General features: G+C 45.4%; 1 protein-coding gene across 1 annotated transcript in view; it reads right to left on the reverse strand.

The window, feature by feature from the left end:
- Window positions 1-15,090, reverse strand: part of LOC131272048 (myotubularin-related protein 4) — a 28,319-nt gene extending 13,229 nt beyond the window's left edge. The window contains exon 1 of the mRNA XM_058273665.1: window positions 14,974-15,090. The gene's annotated coding sequence lies outside the window, so the exon portion shown is untranslated. The remainder of the gene's footprint in view (window positions 1-14,973) is intronic.

Consider the following 15,090-nt stretch of genomic DNA (forward strand, 5'->3'; position numbering starts at 1 on the left):
GGGATGAAGTCCGACAGACTCTGCCACAATGACTGTGGCATTTTCCATGCATGGCCATATGTCCGGGAGAATGATGACGACAATGAGGGTGCGTTAGAATCAAATGGGCACGACGCACTGCTGCATCGGCCTTCTGCTGGTGGTGGTAAACGTGACAGTCCTCACATAGCCACAACTATCACTGGGTGTAGAAATCTATTGCCTTTGCCTATTGGCGCATAGCAACATGCAGAGACAGGAAGTTTACGGGGCATAACGTTTTATGGTGGACGTCTGGACAACACGTCATCAATGATCAACTCAAGCATCAATGATGTTTGTGTACACATTTTAGTTCCAGTTCACAACCCTTTTTTATGGCCACGGAATCGAATTGAACCAGTCATCGAACAGTATACGGGAAGCGCCAACGTGACGTTCACAACCCAACCCCTTTTAGAGGCAAGAATCATTGACCCTCGTACGAGGGGGGAAGGCGTTCACGCGATTTCCACCCACATGTTGACAATCGGAACCTGCAACATCTGGGCCAACCTCCTGCACCGGGGTGATCAGATGATCGACAGCTGCTATATCGCGTGTGATCTGACACGATCGGAGCACAAGAGTACGTGCGTCATCGACATACTAGCACGTTAGCCGCTAGTAAACACACAATGCACATGGTTCGGAGGGTGATATGGTAAGCCTCCTGCTAAGGTGGGGGCGATCGTTTCCGATCATCATGTCCAAAGCACTTATAGCCTGAGCGATCCTTAGTGTGGTTGTTGTACATTCTTTGTTTAGACTTCTTGCTAAACCCAAACGACGCTAGACAAACAGAGTCCATGGATGGAACGCTGGCAACAGCTGGGCGTCTCCTGTCGACCTTTGAGTAGGTCACGCTGGGGAACATGTATTTTTACAGCGATCCCAGCGATGGTGTGAAATATGGGATTCCTTGGACAATACGGAAAAGCGATAGGCAAGAGTTTTCCGAAGTTGGTGCCTAGAAATAGACCAGAGCTCCTAGTTCCCCATCGCAGAGTGCGCTTCTTACGTTCAGAAACGTGATTGCGATCACATGTGCCATTCGACAGACGCCTTATCAGCTGTTCGTTTTTGTTTAGAAACGGTTGGTACCTTGGAACTCCACCTATCCTTCAACAAACAGCCGTTTGTTTTTTTTGCTGCCGGAACGAAGTGTGAAATGTTGTTTTACTCCGAATGAGTCAACCAAAACACATCGCACTTATCTCTCTGGAGAGACACTTTACTAACAACCGTAGTTAGTGTTCTGCAGAAACCAAACACGGAGATCGCGATCGCCTATACTCAAGTACGGACATGAAACAAATGATTGTAAAAAGCCTTTGGGGCTAGTGTAATTTACCTACCCAGGCGTACCAATCATGAGCTGGTTGAAACCAGTTTAAACTTTTCAACTACGACGCCATAGGGTTGAGAAAAAAAAGTGAACCCCCCGGGAATCACCTCCGGGGCGAGAGGATCTTACCGTACCTTATCTTACGATATATCTTAACCTGCTTTATACTGTTTTGACTCCTGATTTTCTCCCCCCCCTGAAGGTGGGCGTGACCGGTGTGTATATTTGCCAATTTATTTCAGCGCGAATTTTTTCGCGACCCTTTCCACCTGTTTTGTGTTTACTCGTTTAACACCTTTTCATGCAGCTCTCAACGGTTGAGCGTTCCTCAGTATCATCACCACATTGTCTAAAGCCAAGGGGCGGTTGGAGAATGTTATTTAGCAACAGTTTATTAGCATCGTCCTGCCGCTCTTATCGCCGTGCGCGATTACACACCTGCATTTTACGTTGCAGTACACCGGGGTTAAGCTCGCAAAACAAGTGTGTAGTTGTCAAAACAGTGTTAAGCCGGAAGATAAAACTGACGTACGTCTGTCTGGTGCGAATCACACATCCGGACATTGAGGAACCTACGTGAAACCTTTCCGTATTACAATGAGAGAAACAGGTAATCCTAAGGAAATCTTGAATTTCACAAAGAATTAACATGAAGTAAATATTGATCATATCTAGGTGCCATTTTTTTCTTAGCTCCATGAGGCATCATTGAAAAATATCCCCAAAAAAGCGATACGTGACAAATATCACGAGTTCCGGCTCAGTTCTTAATTTCCACAGCATCTATAGCTATCAACTCGTCTACGACTGCGCACACAGTCCTGCATCCCAAAGTGGAGACATTTCTTAAGAGCAATCTCGCTATCTCTTTCCCTATTTCTTTGTCACCCCAATCGTTCATTTGGGATGCATTTCGGTCGTTCACTTCCATTTCTTCGTCTATTGGTTGCGTGCGTGATTCCTAGCACATGCCACTTGCATATAGACAAGGGGCCCCGAACGCCGAGTGGATAACGACGAGTGGAAAGTTCCCATGTTGAAAAAGCGGAAAGCCAAAGAGGAAATCAAAACAGACTACTATTTATCACGTGATCTGGTTTTAAGTGGACGTGGCAAAGAAGAACTCGGAACAGTAACAGGATTTTCTGGATGGCGATGGATGGTTTTAGACCTCGGTTTCAGCTTAGATACAAAGTGATATTCCAAGTAAATTTCCAAGCACAAGATATCCAATCTTTTGGAATGAAGGAGCGTATAGACTTAAGTTACTGCTAAACTTTCGTGGGCACCCAAAAGACCACGGGGGTTGAACTATTATATTTCACACGCTATGCCCCGACACTTCCCGAAAAGATTGGAACACGGCGAGAGAAATGGAAACCCCGAAAACAAACGACAAGTGCGTAGTTGCAGGCCAATTACTTAGGCGTTCCTCGTCTAATTGCCGGCGGAGAAATGGTTCAACGCTTTCGCCCCGCGCGAAGAGAGTGCGACATCGACACCCTAAGCATCCGGCGGCCATCCCGAAAACGCTGCATTGCACCGGATTTCCAGCGGCGCCATCGGCAATTATATTTCGCCTTCAGGACGCACACCGCTCCACAAAACAGTGCGTCAATGTTTGGGATGGCTTCCGACGCATCCGACCAGGACCATCTTTGCCAGCACTCTTGTCTTGTCGCAAAGCGTCATCTTTTCGCTTCACTTGCAACCGGTCTCCGGTCTGGCGTCAAGATCAAGGACGCCAATGTTTTGGTCCGACCCGTTTCTGCGGCGCAATTTCCAACGCGACCGATAACAGCGACATCTTCCTTTTTTTTGTTTTTTGCTGGTGTCAATTGTGAACATGAACAGTTTGTCGCCAAATTTGACCCGTTTCGTCCGTCCGTTTCCAGTTTCCTCCAACGTTACCAGAGTGAGATGCGGACGATCCGGTTGCACGGTGGCAAGCAAGTAACCCCCCCACCCAACCAAACCAGCCAAAGTCTAACAGCCCAGTCCGAGATAAGACAAGCTAAAGATTACGGGGGGGGACGTTTTTTAATTTTTTGTTTTGGTTTGCAAGCGGTTCACGAGTTTGGGGAGTCGTTCCTTGCCCCATTTTACAAGACATGTGCAATATTGTTGTTTTTTGGCTTTGGCTTCGAACATGTTTCCTTTTTTTTACTTCAGTTCCTCTGTTTAATGTTTATTACTGAATGGTGCTGGTGTGGTTGTGTGATAACCACCATTTGTTGCAAACGTTAGGTGGGCGATGATAAGCCTGGATGCACTCAAACTACGACCGAACGTTGTCACGAGACGCTGGAAGTCGGTAGGCGCCAAATCGATGGCATTAATCGGTCGGTAGATTACAGTCAGACGTCTTACAGAACCCATTGGGGTTTTTTTTTCGTTGCTTGGTAAGTATGTTTGGCACCGAGAGCTCTATTTTAAGAACAATTGTTGATAGGGGCCTCGCACACACGTAAATCACTTTTGACAGCGTGGAATTACCAATCCATTATGCCACGTGTAGAAGAAAGTAAAGCATAATGAGTGCTAGAACTCCACGGTTATTCCAAAAAATTCTCTTGATGTCAAACAAACACGAAGGCAATATGAGTCACAATTGCTTTTGCCCATTATTTGGCATTATTTACTTCGTTCCACTCACTCGTTCATCTACAATCACAGTTTTTATCGAGCACTTGAAAACATGTAATTTTGTTGCAAGCCTTCCATAGTTTATATCTTTTATTTACATTTGATAACCTTTCTTTTTTGTGTTGATAGCATTTTAAATGCCTTTCCTGTTAAAAGGACCTTGCCGAATCACATTTTATTTATAAGCTGCTTACATACCATGGACAACCATTTCCTAAAGAAAGTCATTATTTTTAAAACACTTTAACACATGCACATAGTTTACGCTTAAGTGAACAACAAGCTAGTGGTATTTGCACGAAATTAGAGCTACGTCTCTTGAACCGGGTGTCCTTCCTTGGAGGTAAGGTTCAACGTCTCACATTTCCACCGAATTCGGGAAATCAATCCATTCCGCAACCGACATTCGAAACGCGCCCGTTCCGTGAGGTGCCACTTCACTTGTGGGTCCGTTGTTTCATACCTTTTGCCATCTTATCGCTGGCTCGCGGTTTCGAATCGAATTTTCTTATCACTCACTCGCGGTCTTTCTTCAGGTCATGATCATCCCCCCCATCGCCAAATTAATGTGTTCCGACCAGCCACACTACGAATGGGGCGATGGTTTTGGTAAATGTCTGGAATTTTTGACGACGTGATACGATGCACAGAAACACATTCCACCATCCCCCCCTGGGTAGGGGATGTGCACTTGCAGTTGCATTTTTGCGAGCGCTAACTGACCTTATCAGACGTTTGTGCACCCTTGACGATAGGGGTTGGTGAGTGTTGTAACACAACCAGTTAGATTATATTTGCTTTTTGGGGGCACTGGGAACACCACAAGCTAAGCCAAGCTGTGCAAAAGGGAAGGCCTTCCCGATAGCACACACTGTGGCACACAATGGCAAATGAAAGAAATCACTCACTTTCTTCCAAAGGTTCCTTGGAAAGCCTTCCTCTTTACCTTGGGAATTTCCTCTTCGGCGAAAGAACCACATCGCGACCGGAACGGTTGAGAATGGGCCAACAGCTCCCACTCCTCCTCGACTACCACCGACTGGAAGCAGTAATAGTCGCAGTTGTTGCGTACCATTGGCCAGGCGTCACTTTAGAACCATTTACCGTTTGCACTATTGAAATACACTTTCCCTCCGGGAGAAAGGATCCTAGGCACTGCCAATGTAAAGTTCGCTAAACCGAACGACTCATTCCCGGGTGTTGCCTTAATCAAGCTCCACTTATCGTTTACTGCACACCGCCCCAAGAATACTACGGCGGCACCAGCGAAATCCAGCGACCCACGAGAGAAGTGCCGGTGAACCAAAACGACCTCTCAACCTTGAAACGAAAATCGAGATTCTGGCACAGGTACTGTCGGCTTTTCGTTGAATTCGTGCACCTTTCATAAATGCACCGTTTGTGGCCACGCAAGCTCCGCTCGCCTATCGTCTATACGAGGAACTTGAGACGGGAAAGTCGCTTATCGGATTTCGGAGGGAGGAAAACGTTTAATCAAATCGTTTCGATTTGGGGATTTGAGCGCTACCAGTTACTTGTTCCAAAGAATTTTCAAATCTTTTCCTGGAAAACGTCTATCGATAAAGATCAGCTACAGTTTTAAGTTACCTCTCGCAATCTAAATTCTTCGTTACGGCTTCTCAGAAATCTGTAAGAAACAATTTATGTGCAGATTATGGGATTTTCCAGAAAACTTCAACCAGCGATAGGCATTAGTGTTGATAGTTTGTTTGAACTCTGAGCTTCAAATGACGTGCTTCTTCTCGATAAACCCGCTGCCATGTGTGTATGACCTCGTTGAAATTACCTCACCGAGTTCCTTGGAGGACTGGGAGGGCAGTCGCTGCTCGTACAATCCTTCCGGTGTTTGCCGGTGCACCATCATATCCCATTCTCCGTCTCCAAGGTCCACCGGTAGCGTCGTGTCAGTGTCCATGATGCGAAAAATTGCTACCCCAGAAGACCATCGACCTTAAACACTCAGTTTTGCCACTGCCACGATGTTTTTGGGAGGAGGACGCTGGAGGCCACCTCGTACGCGATATAGAGTTTAGACCAAATTCGCGCCGATCCGTCACTACACGAAAGGCGACATATCTGACACGATCCACCAAAAGGAAGTGGGTTAAGTCAAACCGTCTTCACTACACACCCCGGCGTTTGGTAGGGTCTGGCCAAAATAAAACAACGAACTAAACCAGCAAACCCCGGGGTTGCACCACACGTGGACTCTGTGCATCGCAAACTGCGCGATCGAATGCCGGCAAGATCCGGCTATGCGAGATCCCCATCCCTTACACATACGCGCACAACGATCGTGTACGTGTGGTGTGTGTCCACATGTCTCTTGGCGGCGGCAACTAAATACCTTAACCGAGACAGGGTCGAGAAAAAATGAAGTCTTGGCCGACTTGGCTATGTCGGGGGATTGGAGGACTGCGTCTACCGGCCTTGTCGACGGGGAGAGGAACTCGCAGAGGAGCAGTGAAGTGAGCGACCTTACCACCTCCAAAAGCCACCCGGTTGGGACTCTCGAACACCGTACACCCCGCCGAAAGCGGTCCAAGTTTGGTCATGGCCGTACGTTCCCCCAGCGGACGTGGGCATGCAGCACAACGACGACAACGATAGGTCTATACACGCTTGTGTGTTGGTGGTAAGAGGGCTATTCTAAGAGTACCGGAGGACTCGCCGAACAACGCCGGCGGCAACGACTACTTTGGGGGAAAGTTCGTCCACCAAAGGGTTCGTCCGCCTCTCGGGCGCTGCTGCTTCTTAGCAAGGTCGTTGGTCTCCTTTCCCGGGGCCTGGTACTTCACGGCTAAGAGGAAGAAGCGCCCGCCTAAGAAGTAAATCTGAAGCGTTCGCGGTGAAAGTATCTCTCTCGAGGGGGGCTCGTATCTTCAGTACGATCAGTAACAACCAGCGCGAGCCGTTTGGGTGGCACATGAATGGATCTCGTACCAAAGACCCTCAAGCCGGGCTGGTGTGGTGGAAGGGTGGCTAAACATCGTTTCCCGCGAGCGTGATGTAAAGGATAGCACGCGCGCTTGTGTCTCTGCCGTGGCCTCTGGAAGCGGTGATTGTGCGCGCACATTCCAATTTCTCCTTCATCTAATTAATCATCCACGCCACGTTAGTATGCTGCCCTCCGGACTGCAACGACCCTTACACCCTTCGGGTGGCTCGTGCGTGCCGTGCCTCGAACACTCAGTTCCGTTTTTCTTCGGAGCCGGTTCCATAGACAATCTCGTCTAACTGTTTTAGTCCATAGACAATCTCGTCTAACTGTGAGGCTTGGTGTAGGTTTGTTCGGTACTCCAGATCACGTGGCGTGGGAAGAATGACAACACCCGGTTGTCGCGCCATGTTCCATCGCCCTAGAGGACTTGCAGAAATATTTTTGAAGATTCGATATTGAGAACCTTGTTTTTACAACAGTAAACCGTTGGGAGGGTTATGGAATTTTTTATTACACATAAACTCCTTCTAGAAGAAAAATTTCCTTCCATTAATTAATTAACACGAACAACACGAACCATTGCACTCGTCAAAAGCTTGACATTTACACTTGCGTGCCCCATAAGGTTACCGGGGCCCGGGTTGTAACCCGCCCCAGACCAGCAGCGTGTACAATTAGCGCATTGGTTGGTTGTTGGGAAAAAAACGACTCCACAAACGCAGCACACGCCACTCTCGACTCTCTTTTCCAACCGTGCAGCGGCGGCGGCGACTCCAGAAAGGTAAACGCGATCGATGGCAACCGGTCGCATTCCAGAAGAGGAAAAAATGCAGTGAAATGGAGGGAAAAACCCCCCCGACACAGCGCGGGATCGTGAACGAAGGCTCGTGGTTGTTGCATGAACTGCTTCTTGAGCCAGCCCAGCGCACCAACTGAGGGGGGGGAGGCAATCGAAATCTTTCCGCACTCTCCCCGATCGCGGATCGAGCCATCAACATGCGCAATGTAACCGGTTTTTGTTGTCTTAATGTTTTTGGCAAAGCTTTCCGTACGTCGTACCCTCGGAGGAGAAAGGCGATTGAAGATCGAATCCATCGCGAGCCGGGTCGATGGCTCGCGGTCGCCCACTCGTAATGGTGGGTAGGTAAGAGGGCAGGAAAGGAAAGATCAATGGCTGATTCGAAACCATCTTCCGCATTTCTCCAAAAATGGAAAAGATTTTCCCTTCGGTTTTTTTTAGAATCTTGTCTCACAAAACCACACAAGCGAAGTAACTCAATATATTACCAAACGTAAAACGTAGAAGATAACGAAAAATGTTGAAAGATTGAATTATAATAAAACATTTTATGTAGAAGTGTTATTACTTGGGTGGTGAAAGCAAAATCAAAGATGGATTTTTACAGAGCAAATTGTTCAGGAGAAAAACCAGCTTCAAATTGGCAACAAAAGTGAGTTTTACATTAAAACCATTCTATCACAAGTTCAATCTACTAGGGTGAAAAAGAAAAGGAAACATAAAACATAATTACATCGAAGGCTTGCAAACAAAATATCATTCACAAATCAGACAACAAGAGAGAACAAAACACGAAACAATGTAATGACTTTGGTGATGTGATACAAATATAGTTTTAATCAGCTGAAGTGTTTTAAATAAAAAAAAACATATCTGCCGATTTCTAATACAAACAACTTTGATTCCGTTGAACAATAAAAGTCCGCTGACTGCTAAAGGGTAAACAAATTATGAAATCAGCTGCCAGCTGGAAATGGAATCGGTAACAGCACAACTAGTTTATATTGTCGCTAGCAATTTAGAATCTGGACCGAACCAGCTTCCGTCGGTCAGGCGAGGCCGACGTCACCAATCATCAAGTGATGTTTGTACGGAGTGCAAAACTTCCGTGCAGTGTGCACCATTTTCTTATCGCCCCCCCTCCCGCGGCCTGCGTTGGAAGCGGGGGGGTTTAAGTTAGACGCCTTACTTTGTAGTGCTGTTTAACTAAGGTTTAACAAATTCCCGCAATTGTGAGGAGAGTGATTTGCGGAATAATATCACGTCGATAACGTGCCGTGGTAAAAGCGAAAGCGAACTGAAATACCCACAAGCGACAATGTAGCACAGGATGTAGTTCTCGGGCACTTTGTGGAACATTAAATGATGAATATTTGATTTAAAACTTGATGTCAATTTCTTTGACAACATTTCCATACTCGACGATATATAAGTTAATCACTTCCTGAATGCTAGGCAACCCATTGTGCGTTTTCCCACAAAAATTACTCCTCAATTATGCAGGGGACATATTTTTCCTTTCAAACACTGAGACGACAAGAATCGACTTTGCAGACACCACCTGAGCTTGACTTTCTTGGCTCGGAATTCTCTGTCGCAATGCCGCTGGGGACCATTTTTCCATTCGACGCCGGAAGAAAGTCCGGCCGACAGCCAGACGGAAACGCGTGCGGCGAATGTCCTTGCCGGAAAAAAGGGGTTGTGGTGTGGTGTGTCTCGCCGACCAGAAGGTGCTTTTGAATGTTTAATCAGTTTCCCAAGGGTACCGAGACAATTCGGAGGGCCCACATGGGAAGGATAATGAAAAGCGATATTGCCCTTTCAAAGTCGGACAAGGGATCTTTTCAAGAAATTGAAATTTATTGCACGAAAATGTGTTTTCGAAATAAACGTCGACACAAACGTTTGTGTCATTTCTAGAGTTGTGTAAATCTGATTCCGATTCATGCATCTGAATGAATCTCTGCCTTCTAAGGGATTCATGATTCTTTCGTCGAGAGATTCATGAATCCTAAAGACACACTAACTGATGAAAAGTCACCAGCCAAAAATGGGTTGAGGAACACCTTTTTTTTGTTTTGGTCGCATTGTCCTCGCCTATGAAAGAATCGGGGAAATTCGTGACAGATCCATGAAAGATTCATGAAGATTCATTAAAGTTTCGAAAGATTCATTAAGCTTTGAAGATTCGAATCCGCAATGATTCATGAATCCATCCGAATGAATCTCAGGTGAAAGATTCATATGAATGAATCTCGCCAAAAGATTCATTAAGCACAACACTAGTCATTTCATTTCAATCGGATATAAATGTATGATGCTAATAACTTAATATATCTGCTACGATTTTCTTTTCTTTTTGTCAATTTTCATTGGTTCAGTTCTGTTTAATGATCATCCCCTTCCATCAAAGTTTGAAGTGGTTCTAAAAGTAAAATATGAAATAACTTTTTTATTGCCAACTTTGAGTCCGAATCAACCGTACTTCCCACCACTGCACCCTGCGACATGTGGGAACCGGCGTAAAATCCTACCAAACCCCGTCGTTGACGCAGCTCAAGAAAGAGCAATAAAAGCGAAATCCGTAAAAACAGGGGGAACCGCTTCCGATTGGCACTTAATTTATTTATTAAATTTACACACTCGTGTTCCGTAGAAAATCGGCCACCAGGTTCATGAAACTAGCATTCGGACCAACCACTGTGGCATGGAGTTAAACGAAATGAAATAAATAACACACGGCCAGCCAGCCAGCCAGGAGGGGCCGATGAAGACCATGGCCATTCCAGCCAGTCATTGCACCAGTTTTGGGGCAGATGGCCTGGTTCGAGGTCAATTACGAGCTACTGCCAACCGCCAGATCATCGCCAGAGTTCTGGGGAGGGGCAAAACAAAAAATTCGCAACATTTTGATGCGCCTTCCGTTTGGTTTACAATTTGCCGAAATTTCCACCCTGGGTTTTTTCTTCGCTTTTATTTTTCGCCAGATGTTTACGGAGCTGTCCAAACGCGACGTTTGAATCGCTTTCCAGACCGGTGTACAAAAATAAATCTTGATCTCAATCTCAACCGACGGAAGACACGAGCAAAAGAACCAACTTTCCAGACACTTTTCGCCACACACATTCTTTGGTATCGTTTGAAGGTAGTCCCTTTAGTTCCCCATTCCCATTCCCCAGAAGGAAGTTCCGGTTTCGTTTGCCGTTAATCATCTCCGGTTCCGTTTCCCACGCCTTACGTACGAGGGATTGTCAAGTACGCGCGCACCGCAGCGTTGTCCTTGTGCCCTCCGGAAACACGAAGACACGGCGCGATATGTGTTGTACTACATCTGCAGTGCAGTGAATTACGTTTACGTCCAACCCCCCTGGCCCGGTAGTCGAGAGGGAAAGTCCGTCGGGTTCTGCTTGCGAGCGACGTCCAGCACAAAGACGTTCTCGGAAAGGCGTTTATTTTCTCTTTCAGTGTTGGGGGCCGCCCCTCACGGCCTGCAGTGCAGTGTGTCTGTTTTCCCATGACCTAATTGCTTCCTCTTTTCGTTTCTTTTGCAACAAGCAACTGCACCCGAGCAAATGCATCAAAAACGTGAGCGGTGGTGTTTTCTTTTGAAGAACGCGCTTTTTTCGTCTTCTTCTCCTTCAACGGCAAACGAGCTATTTTTGGCATACACTTGAATTAGCAGCAGCTGGTTAACGGCTAGGGGATATACATTTGTCCAAAAGGACGAAGAAAAACGAAATGCTTAAACGCTTGTGAATTCTAATGGATTTAGCTTGAGGTTGGCTGAAGACAGGAAAAACTTTATCGAACTATACATCAAACATGTTCTAAGTGTCTGAGAACGTTTGGCGAGATTCATTCTTCCGAATAATTTATTTGGGATTCATAGATCCAAACAAAGATTCCAAACATAAGTGAAATTTAGATTTATGAATCAAAATCTGAATTAACTGATTCTAAAGGGTTCCTTTTTGCATGATAATATTTAAAATTGATTCAAATCATCATCATCATCAATCGGTTAAAAAGGCAAGCAAAACATTTGCAAATGACTATATTTATTCGCAAAACATTGAACCAGCTCCTCGCTCTCCCGTTCACCAAACACGATCTTTCCCTGCAGTCCGATCATCTATCCCTTAAAGAGTCTATCGAGAGGCTGAGCCATAAATAAATACACTTCTCATCCCTCAGAGGAGACTTGAACGTCGTGGTGCAGCAGAGCGTATGTCGATGAACTCCGCTCGGGCAGATAAGCAAATCCCTGCCTGTCGATCGATCCTCGGCTCACGAACCGGTGCAATCGGGTTATCGGGATTGGCAAGTGCAAATCTCCCGCTGCACTTGCCAAAGAAACCGTTCCAGCTGAGGTACATAAACTATTCACGTGATATTCGTTCCCGAGCAGTGATAGTGGGGCAGATGATGGTCCGATGTTAGGACTATTATCGCGACTTGTGAAGGGGATGTTTCAGAAGAAGGAGAACGTTCAGCAACTCCATCGGTCCTGCAATATAACTCAAGCACATTAAAATGCTTCTAAACATATTTTATTTATGTGAAAAAAGTTTCCTAAAAAATACATCAACAGTATGAATTCCATAGCCAATTTTCTTTCATAGCTACTGTCGAAAAAAGGACACTATTTCATCACCCCCCACCCAAGTTCCTTATCGAATCGGTCTCCATTTATTGCATCACCTTCCAAAAAAAAAAAAAGATGGCACCGAAAATGACGGTTTCGAAAGCGGCAGTGGCGTCTGGAGGCAACTTTGTTGCATGTTCCGAGAGCTTCTGGAAGCCCAACAGTTGCGGTAACGCATTGCATTAACTATTCATCACGCAATCGCCTTCGTTTGATAAACAATCCGTGGCATGCCGAGTGGGGGAGGGGTGGTGATGGAGGAATGTGTATGCGTGTTCGATAAACAGCCAGCGCCATCGGCCGCCGCCAGAAAGCCTTCTTGAAGGAGTTTGTGTTGAAGTTGAAATAGTTCAAGAACATAATAACCATACCAATACATAAGGAAACCTACTTCTTAGTAGCGAGTTCACGTCACAATTCCATTTTTTCCTACCATCACAAATGCACATGACACTTTTTACAGCGTTTCAGCATCATGAAAAGGTATGGAAAAGCACACAAAAATATATTTCAATCAAATTAAAAACATCAACCAACGCAAGTTGAACAAATTTACTTCCGACCGACCCAATTACATCGGCTTCCTGCTTACATTAACAGAAGGAAAAATAAACCACCAGGCGGGGTGGGGGACAAAGGAGGGCAATTTACATCGTGAGGTAAGGTCGAAACGTTGCCCATTATTTTCCTTAATTTAATTTTTATTGGGGTTACAAGGCAATGTATTTTTGTAGAGTAATTGAGGTTACAGTTCCATATTGTTAATGTATATTTTTTTCTTGATTTTTTATAATTTTCATATTTGCTAATAAGTGTTTTTTAAGTGTTTGCCGTTCCTTCTTTTACTGATACTTTACCATTGACTCCGTACATCGAAAAAAAGAGTGATAACAACTCGATGTCGCAATGGCGGATCCTTCTTTTTTGGTTGGTTGTCCGTCCGAAAACGACCAAAAATGGAGCCTTTCCATTAGGCGACCCGTTTCATGTCCCTTCTCCCCATGGCCACCGGGGGACTGGCCACCGACCGATGTTGCCCCATTCCGACGGTCTTGACAGTCCACCGAACATCGAAAAAGGACATTACGAAGGAACCGGGTCAAAGATGGAACCGAGGCAAGGCGAATGCGCCCCGTGTACGTGGCGATGCTTGTCGAGCACGTCTAGACGTGCGGGCCTTGTGGCCCGTGGGGACAGGCTTGCAGCAGTCGGTTTTGGTATCGGTTGCCATTGCGATACAACGACGAGCACTGGAACCGTCCATCAATCAACGCAATTGAGGAGAGGATGGGCCATGGTTTTGCGGAGGAGGGTGGGAGATGAGGAGGCGCCGTCTGATCGGGCAATCGATAGCAAATAGAAGTTAGATACGGCTTAATTACACAGCGCCAATGGGTGTTGCAAGGCGACGCGCGAAGGTAATGATCCAGTTTTCCCACGAAAGTATCATATTATAGAGAAACACACCCCAACTCTATCAAAGGCTAATTTATGGAGTGTGAAAGAAGAACTACTAAAACTGACGTGTTACATTGATAAATGGAACAATAAGTTCTTTCAATAATACTAGAGTAAAATAAAAGTAAAATACCTAATTAATAGATACTTTTGAAGGGTTCATAGAAACCCTAATAGTCGAAGGAAAACATCCATCTTGTTAATCGATCAGAGGCAATCCCTATCAAGTCCAGTTCGTCAACGAAACGATTGCATCTGGCGAGTACGATTGAACTGTTTCTGTGAAGCCTTTTTACAGAAGAGCAAATAGGTATGAACGAAAAAAAAACCCGGCCGTTGCGAAATCGCGTGTCGCTGATCTTGATTGCTTTTTGCGAACCACCACCAACTACCACCCTTTTCCGTTGATGATTGCAAAAACCAAAGATAAAAAAAAATCATTGTTTTCTGTTTCGGTCGGCCATTTGGCCGTCGGAGTTCAGGAAAACTCACCGTCCCGGAACTTCATCAATTTGGCACGACCAAAGCCAAAGTTAGAGCGCATTAAGGAACGGAGCGATTCCGGACGGATCTAGTTCTAAAATGGTTTGCCGTCGGGCCGATGTGAAAATGAAGGTAGTAATGAAAAATCGACCCCCAACACTCGGCCTAATGTTTTCTACTTTTCCTTGTATACCTCTCGTTAGATAATTGGTTTTTGACTAAAACATTCAAGGCTGGACGCGATAGAGCGCGGGATTAATTGGTCGCAATTCGTTTTTGATGCGATTTTCATCAGATCGGGAAGGGAGGGGTAGCAAATCGGCGATGCCGGATGCGGAAATTATTGTTCAGTGCTGCCTAATTATAAATGATGTCCAGATCAGAAGGGGGCCACGTAAGGTTAGATTAAAATTTAGGAAAGTATCATTCAAGGTTGTATCTGTCAAATAGAAAATTGCATAAAATTACTCAATATGACAACAACACTCTACTAGACGACTTTACTCAATTTGCCCTACTTAAAAATCTATAAGTCTATCGGAACTTTGTAGAACTTTTAAAAAACTAATCAACTTTAAATCCCCATTTAATTAATTGTAGAACCATTTACTTACCTTTGTCAATGGTAGTTAATGCTTTTTCTGCGACAAACTTTCAGCGTGTTACGGCAACAACAGATTGACCTCGATAATCCTTTAAGCATTTCTTGGCATGCCTGCCACCACCCCTCG

Source organism: Anopheles coustani, chromosome 3 (genome assembly GCF_943734705.1).
Source record: "Anopheles coustani chromosome 3, idAnoCousDA_361_x.2, whole genome shotgun sequence".
In the NCBI taxonomy this organism is placed as follows: Eukaryota; Metazoa; Arthropoda; class Insecta; order Diptera; family Culicidae; genus Anopheles; species Anopheles coustani.